Source organism: Equus caballus, chromosome 1, assembly GCF_041296265.1.
Source record: "Equus caballus isolate H_3958 breed thoroughbred chromosome 1, TB-T2T, whole genome shotgun sequence".
Lineage (NCBI taxonomy): Eukaryota > Metazoa > Chordata > Mammalia > Perissodactyla > Equidae > Equus > Equus caballus.
Genome location: NC_091684.1, coordinates 2618979 through 2626785, shown reverse-complemented (window position 1 = coordinate 2626785; position 7807 = coordinate 2618979).

Here is a 7807-nt window from a genome sequence, read left to right as displayed (position 1 = left end):
GATCACAGCATGGCTTTTGCCAAGCGGTGCCATGTCCGCACCCGGGATCTGAACTGGCGAACCCTCGGCCGTCAAAGCAGAATGTGCGCACTTAACCGCTGTGCCACCGGGCCGGCCCCATGACATGTGTTTTTTAAAAGAAAGATTGAGCTGCTGTAAGCCCTTACAAGACAAGAGTCAAAGTCTGATTTTAAAGTGTCCACGAATGCCTGCCATTAGTAAGTGGGACAGAGGAGTAAATGCTGAGTTCTGCCCACTCTTCCTATGGAGAGCTGAGGAGCCATAGTTTTCACAACCAGAAGCCGTCCCCAGAGCTGTCAGCTGGTCGACGTAGTGTGTCCAGTTCCTGGCCTGGCTGAGCAGAGGGCTCTGTGTTGCTTTCTTAGGAGGAATTGTCTGCAAGTCCTTGCTTAAGGGGATTGAGAAGGACGTCAGAATTGACACTTAGACTTTTTTCACTTGACGTGTTCTGTCCACGGACCGGCAGCATTGCAGTCACCAGGGGAATGTTGGAAGTGAGTGAGGTCAGAGGACGGGAGCCCAGACTGGGGAGGGCCTGGGTGATGGCATCTCCGTGGCCACTGTAGGTGAAGGAGAGTCGGTGCCCGCTGTGCAGGCCCTCATTCTGTGCTGAGCCCTGGTCTGACACTGGGCTCTGCCCTGGCATGATGGCAGGGGTGTTGGCCGGGGGTGGAAGTCAGCTCCCTTATGAAGTGCCCCGTAGGTGCTGTGTCAGGGGAGCCTGGGGGCCAGATGCGAGTTCTCATGTGAGCTGCTGTGATGGATAACCAGGACTCCAATCCTTGGGTGCTCCAGGTGGAGAGCAGATGCAGCTCAGAGGGAGAGACTGGTAATGGCCCACAGACACCAGCCTTTGGGCATCTGCCTGCTGACCTCAGGCCCCTTAACTCACTCCAAAGGCCTGTTGGTGTGGGCAGCACAGACCTGCCTGGCCGGGCTCAACTGTGTTCCCTTGGGTCCCATCCTCTGCTGCAAAGGGGCTCACTTGTGCCCACAGCAGGGGCTGCCTGAGAAGGCTGAGCACGTTACCCCACAAGGGCCTTCTGTACACAGGTGGTGCTGGAGGCCACATGTGGGTGCGGTGTAGACCAGCTTTGCCTTCACATGTGTACGCAGGCCTGTCACTTGCCTGGCCGTAGGGAGTGGTGGGGTTTGACTGGTGTGGGTGACAAGGAGATGGTAACAGTAATGGTGACCACCCCCTTCTGGGTGTGTGCTGTGTGCAGGCACTGGGCTGAGTCTCTGTAACACCAATCTGGTGGTGGCTAACAGGAGGACACACTGCTGCCCACGGTCACCGGGGTGGGGTCGGGTTGTGGTTCGGTGCTGCACAGTGGACTGCTGGCGAGCGCTGGTGCTGGGCAGGGCGCCGCTCGCACACCATGGAGCTTGACTTGGATGTTTTAGGAGCTGCAGTGCCCCTCAGGTTGCGAGGAGGGAATCATCGACTGAAGGACGTGCGTGGTTGGTGTTTTCTGGGCCTGGAGTCTGCTTCAGTTGTCCGGACCTCTTGTCCGGCAGTCAGACCTCTACACACGACCTGAGGTAGGTGCACCAACTGTGTCCCTGAATTCCACATCCACGTCCAGGGCAGGTGGCAGTCACACTGGTGGAGGCTGGACGGGTAGCTGTTTGACGTCACACAGGAACCCGCATTTGGCCGTCCTGCTTTCTGGCTCTTCTGAAGTTAGTGGGGCTGCTGGACCCCGGGCCAGTGCGACCTCCCTGTCCGGTTTCGTCTCGCGCCTCTGCCTCAGGTCTCACGCTCTCAGGACTGTTAGGGCACTGTTCTAAGAAAGCGTTTCTTCACCTCGAACTCCATGCTGTTTCAAGACCTTGTGAACAAATAAAACTTGCGGTTGCTCGATGATGACAGTCAGTGTCTGCTAAGTCACTGCAGGTAACTTGTTCAGTTGTCATTTTCCATTTGGTGGTTTGAAAATAATTTTGATAGTGATACAGTTTTCAGTTTTGCAGATCTCATCTCAGGCTTTGTAGCTCTCCTTTACTTAATGTCTCTGAGATGTCACTGACATTGCTAACAGGCTCTGCTCCTGGACCAGGAACTCCAATGGAGACTGGGGCCCTTGCACATTTGCAGGCCCCCCCTCCGTCAGAATGGATGCACCCTGGTGCATGGAGGCACCCCACCATGGCCTGCCCCGGGCCCACTCGAGCTACCCACTGGGCCACAGCCACAGAGGAGTGCAGCTGAGGCCCAGAGGTTCATATAGGACTCCTCGTGGAGTCCTCATTATGTGACATCCAATCCCTAGTGAACCTGTCGGATGTTTCTTTTGGGTTTACTGTAGCTTTCAAGATGACCATGCCCAGAGAGAAATCACTTGTCTGCCTGAGAGTTAATTGTTATTAGGAAATTATCTTTGGGAATCTTGAGACACCTCTAAAAAATGTGTTCCCTAGGAAGAAAAACATTGATTTGTTATTAAGAACTTTCAGGGAGGGGCCGGCCCCGTGGCCGAGTGGTTTCGGTGGCCCAGGGTTTCGCTGGTTCAGATCCTGGGTGCGGACATGGCACCACTCATCAGGCCAGGGTGAGGCGGCATCCCACATAGCACAACTAGAAGGACCCACAATTAAAATAGACAGCTATGTACTGGGGGGATTTGGGGAGAAAAAGCAGGAAAAAAAAGATTGGCAACAGTTGTTAGCTCAGGTGCCAATCTTTAAAGGAAAAATAAAACTTTCAGGGAAAAATTTTTTCTCTAAAACCTAAATATCTGAATGCACTATAACTCTGGTTCTTTTTAGAGATGTTTTTATTTTTTTTTAATTGAGGTCTAATTGACATAACTACATTAGTTTCAGGTGTACAACACCTGATTCCTATTTGTATATATTGTGAAGTGATCACCACAATAAGTCTAGCTAACATCTGTCACCACACACAGTCACAAAATTTCTTTTTCTTGTGATGAGAACTTTGAAGATCGATGCTCTTAGCAACTTTCAAATATGCCGTACAATATTCACTATAGTCACCATGCTGGACATTGCATACCCAGGACTGACTTGTTTTATAACTGGAAGTTTGTACCTTTGGACCCCCTTTACCCATTTCACCACCCCCCCCCCGCCCCCCGCCTCTTGCAACCACCAATCCGTTCTCTGCATCTATGAACTTGTTTGTGTTTTGTTTTTAGATTCCACATGTGAGATCATACAGTGTTTGTCTTTCTCTGACTCATGCACATAGCATAATGCGCTCGAGGTCCATCCATGTTGTCACACATGGCAAGGTTTCATGCTTTTTTATGGCTGAATAATATACTATTCTCTCTCTATCTATACACACCACATCTTAATCCATTCATCTGTCAGTGGACACTTAGGTTGTTTCCCAGATCTTGGTGGTTATAAATAATGCTGCAGTGAACATGGGGTTGCATGTATCTTTTCAAGTTAGTATTTTCATTTTCTTTGGATAAATACCCAGAAGTGGGATTGCTGTATCATAGAATAGTTGTATTTTTAATTTTTCAAGGAACCTCCATACTGTTTTGTTTTGTTTTGTTTGCAGGGAAGGATTCGCCCTGCACTACCATCTGTTGCCAATCTTCCTTTTTTTTTTTTTTCCTCCCCAAGTTCCCAGTGCATGGTTGTATATTGTAGTTGTAGGTCTTTCTAGTTCTGTGTGAGCCACTGCCACAGCCTGGCTACCAACAGATGGGTGGTGTGGTTCCACGACCTGGGAGTGAACCCAGGCTGCTGAAGCGGTGAGAGCACTGAACCGTAACCACTAGATCAGGGCTGGCTCTCATACTGTCTTCCATAGTGGCTGCACCAGTTTACATTCCCGCCAACAATGCACGAGGTTCCCTTTTCTCCACATCTTCTCCAACACTTGTCTTTTTGAGAAACAAATTTTTTTCCTTAATGAATGTAAGTTTTGAACTGGTAATGCCTGTACAAATTTCAAAAATCTTTAGAAGAATCACAGGAAAGTCTTGCCCCTGCCCCTGACCCCCGTGGGTAGTTTTTGTTACTCTTCTCTCAGGCATACTTTGTTTTTCTTACAGAAACGCTTTCTCATTTCTTTGGTGCACACAGGGTAGCACACGTGCACACTGCTGCATCTCTCCCTTTCCACCACAGTCGTCTTGGCCATCTCCCCACTGCAGTTCATGGGGAGCTTCCTCTGCTGTTGGGAGGAAGCATCCAGCACCAAGAAGTAGGCTCAAGGGCTGGCCAGGCTGATGCTGATGCCGCTAGTCCAGGGACCGCGCTTGGAGCAAAGGTATCAACTGTTTATCTTACTTTCTCAATATGTTTTATTTGAAATGATTTTAAACCAGTTGGAAAACTCAGAGAGAGTTCCTGCATAACCTTCATCCACTTTCCCTTATGTTAACATCTTACGTAGCGTGTTGATGTATGGAAACCTGGAAAGTAACATCAACACAGTCTATGAGCTCATCTACAAGCCTTTGGATTTTCCTGGTTTTCTTAGTGACGTCTTTTTCTTGTCCGGGGTCCAGTCAAGGATCCGCATTGCATTTAGCTGCCATCTCTCTCCATCTTCCGATCTCCAACAGTTCTTCAGTCTTTCATGACCTTCACCCTGGACACTGATTTCGTAGATTCTTCCCCAATTTAGGTTTTCTTGATATTTTCTTTTGATTAACCTGCAGTTACATATTTTGGTTAGAATAATACAGAAGAGATGTTGTGGCTTCCCCACACATCATCGGGAGGTAGATAGTGTCTGCTAAGTTTCTTCATTGTGAAGCTACTAGTTTTGTTTCCGTAATTCCTGTTTCGTGGGGAGACAGTGAAACTACTATTTTTCATCAGACCTTCGCCCACTAACTTTAGCATCCACTGATGGTTCAGTAGTTGTGGTGTTTGCCTAATGAGGACTCCTGCTGTCACCCCTTCTGTATGTATTAGCTGGAGTTCTTTAAGGAAGAACTGTCCCTTCTCCCACTTGCTCGGTGTGTCTGTCATTGTGGACCTGTGAATACCTGCCTTAGTCTATGGGTAAAAACCCATTACCGCCACGATTTTGGTACTCATCTGGCCCAGACAGTCTGGGCTGTTGGGAGTTCCTTCACCTTGGCTCCTTAGCCCTTTCAATGTGCCATCATCTTTTGAGCACATCCTTAACTTTCTGGCATCACAAATGTTCCAGACTCATATTGCCCTGGAATCAACCACTTTTCCAAGGAGCTCTGGAGAGTGTTACTAGAAACCAGGATGAGGGGGTTGGCCCAGCTCATGCTGTTGAAGTGTCGTTACTCCTAAGCCTTTTCACTGAAGAGCTAGTAGACGTATACTCACACACACTTCTCTATTTCTGTATGTCTCTGTACATGTGAAACCATGAGTTAATACGAACACCTCCAATTCACAACCTCCCCCCGCTTATGTTAACTCCTCTGTCCCAGTGAGACCTCCTGGCTCTCACTGCCCATGAGACTCACATGCTCTCTATTAGCATACACGCAAAGCGGCTTCAGAACTGCTAGCCCACAGCTTCATGACAATCAAGCTTACTGGCCAGAGAACAGTATGTGCATTCACTTTTCCTTTCGAGAATGCAGTCCAGATTTGTTCCCAAGGCACTCAGGCTAGTGCTTTCCTTCCCACCCCTTCCATGTGGCTTCACTCATGTCTCACTCATGTGTCACAGCTAGGCCCCCTTCCTGTTTGTGTTCCATTTTTGGATTCCCCCCAAATGTTGGCTGATCTATGGATTTGGGCATGAGTCAGTCATACAAAGAGCACCCTAGTGCCTCCCCATTTCCCCCCTCGTCCTACTGTCACCACCCACCCCTGGAGGTAGCCAGTGTCTTTCATTTCTGGCAAATGACCCCATATTTCTTTTGCACAAATGAGCAGATGCGTAAACGGCAGCATACCACATAGGTTCTTTTTTTTCCAAACACTTTATTTTGTTCACCAGTCTACAGTTTGGGCTCAACAAGTTCAGCTCCTCTCTCCTCCAAACGGTATCAGCTGGGCTGCCTCATCTGAAGCCAGAGGATCCGTGTCAAGCATGGATCACCCACATGGCTGGTGTCTTCCCCAGGTGGGCTGCCTTCCTCACAGCATGGTGGATGGGTTCTAAGAGACAGGCTGTAGCTGCCAGTTTAAGATTGGGCCCAGAGAGAGGCCAGCATCACTGCTTCCTGCTGTTGGCCAAGCAGTCCGGAGTCCAGGGGAGGGCACAGAGAGGGGGCCTCTGATCATAGGGCTGACCATCAGAGAGCTCACCATTAGAAAGCCCCCCATTGCCAACTCTGTTTCCTGTGTGTTGGGGATACGTAGACACTTTGACACCATGTTTTTTGGGTTTTGCTTTTGCTGAGTAAGATTCACCTGCGCTAACATCTGCTGCCAGTCTTCCCCTTTTTGTGGGTGGGCCACCACCACAGCATGACGACTGAGAGGGGAGTGGTGTAGGTCCATGCCTGGGAATGGAACCCAAGCACGCCAGACTCAACCACTAGGCCACAGGGGCCGGCGTGGTACTCCATTTTGTTGAATTACCACAGCTTATTCAACCCGTCTCCTATTACAGGCACTACAGTTGTTTCAAATATCTTAATGTTATATTTAGTTACGTCCTTGTGTGTATCCATTTTCAGATCTTTAGAGATTTGTCTTCAGGGTAGATTCCTAGAAGTGAGTTGTACATCAAAAGGAACTTGAGGGGCTGGCCTGGTGGCGCAGCGGTTAAGTTCGCACATTCCGCTTCGGCGGCCCGGGGTTCACCGGTTCAGATCCCGGGTGCGGACATGGCACCACTTGGCACGCCATGCTGTGATAGGCGTCCCACGTATAAAGTGGAGGAAGATGGGCATGGATGTTAGCTCAGGGCCAGTCTTCCTCAGCAAAAAGAGGACTGGCAGCAGATGTTAGCTCAGGGCTAATCTTCCTCAAAAAAAAAAAAAAAAAAAAAGGAACTTGAAGGGATAGTTTTTGGCCCAGTTTCCCACCAGAGAGCTGTGTCCATTTGCATTCCTTCTAGCAACGTACAGGTGTCACACTACAGTCTGCAGACTCAGACTCGGGTTAGTGCAAACGTCAGGATCAGGAAACTGTGTCTAAAAATAGCAGCCAAGTATTCAAATTTTTTTAACCCAAAATTGGGATTATGTTAAGTATTTTGTAAACCTGCTATTCAGTGAATAAAATGATTAAGGTGCTGTTTGTAAAACAGCAGAAAGAAAGGCTATTTGAAAAGCTCAATTATATACACCCATTTTCCTGAAAGATAAAATACACATACATACATAACAAATATACATACATGTTTTAAGTGGACCATTTTAAATGAATAAGATGTCTGATGTAATGCTGGCATCTGAAAAAAGCCTCTTGAAAACCAGAGTTGTGATCTCCCAGCTCATTTGTGTGAAGCGCTTTTGTAACCACCACTGATACCTCCAGCCAGTCTCCCTCAGGGCTCAGCTGACGCCATCGATGAGAGGGACAGATGTGACTTTGTCAAGGGCCCCAAGTCGCCTGAGTCATGGGTTCAGACGGTGATAGGGGACTCACTGAGCTCACTTTAAGGGGTGCTAATTCTGAGGACACTCGAGAGAAGCAGAGGAATGGAACCCCTTTGTTTCTGATGAAAGACACATTTACTGTACCAAAAGGGAATTTGCTTGGCCAGAGAGATTCACTGTGACCTCCCAGGCTTTCTCTTTTTTAGAGGATAAACTACATAAAGAATTCAGATGCCATCCAACCAGCTGTCTCCAAATGAAAGAGCTATAAGCTACTACTTCCAAGGTAACTTTAAATATCAACAAAG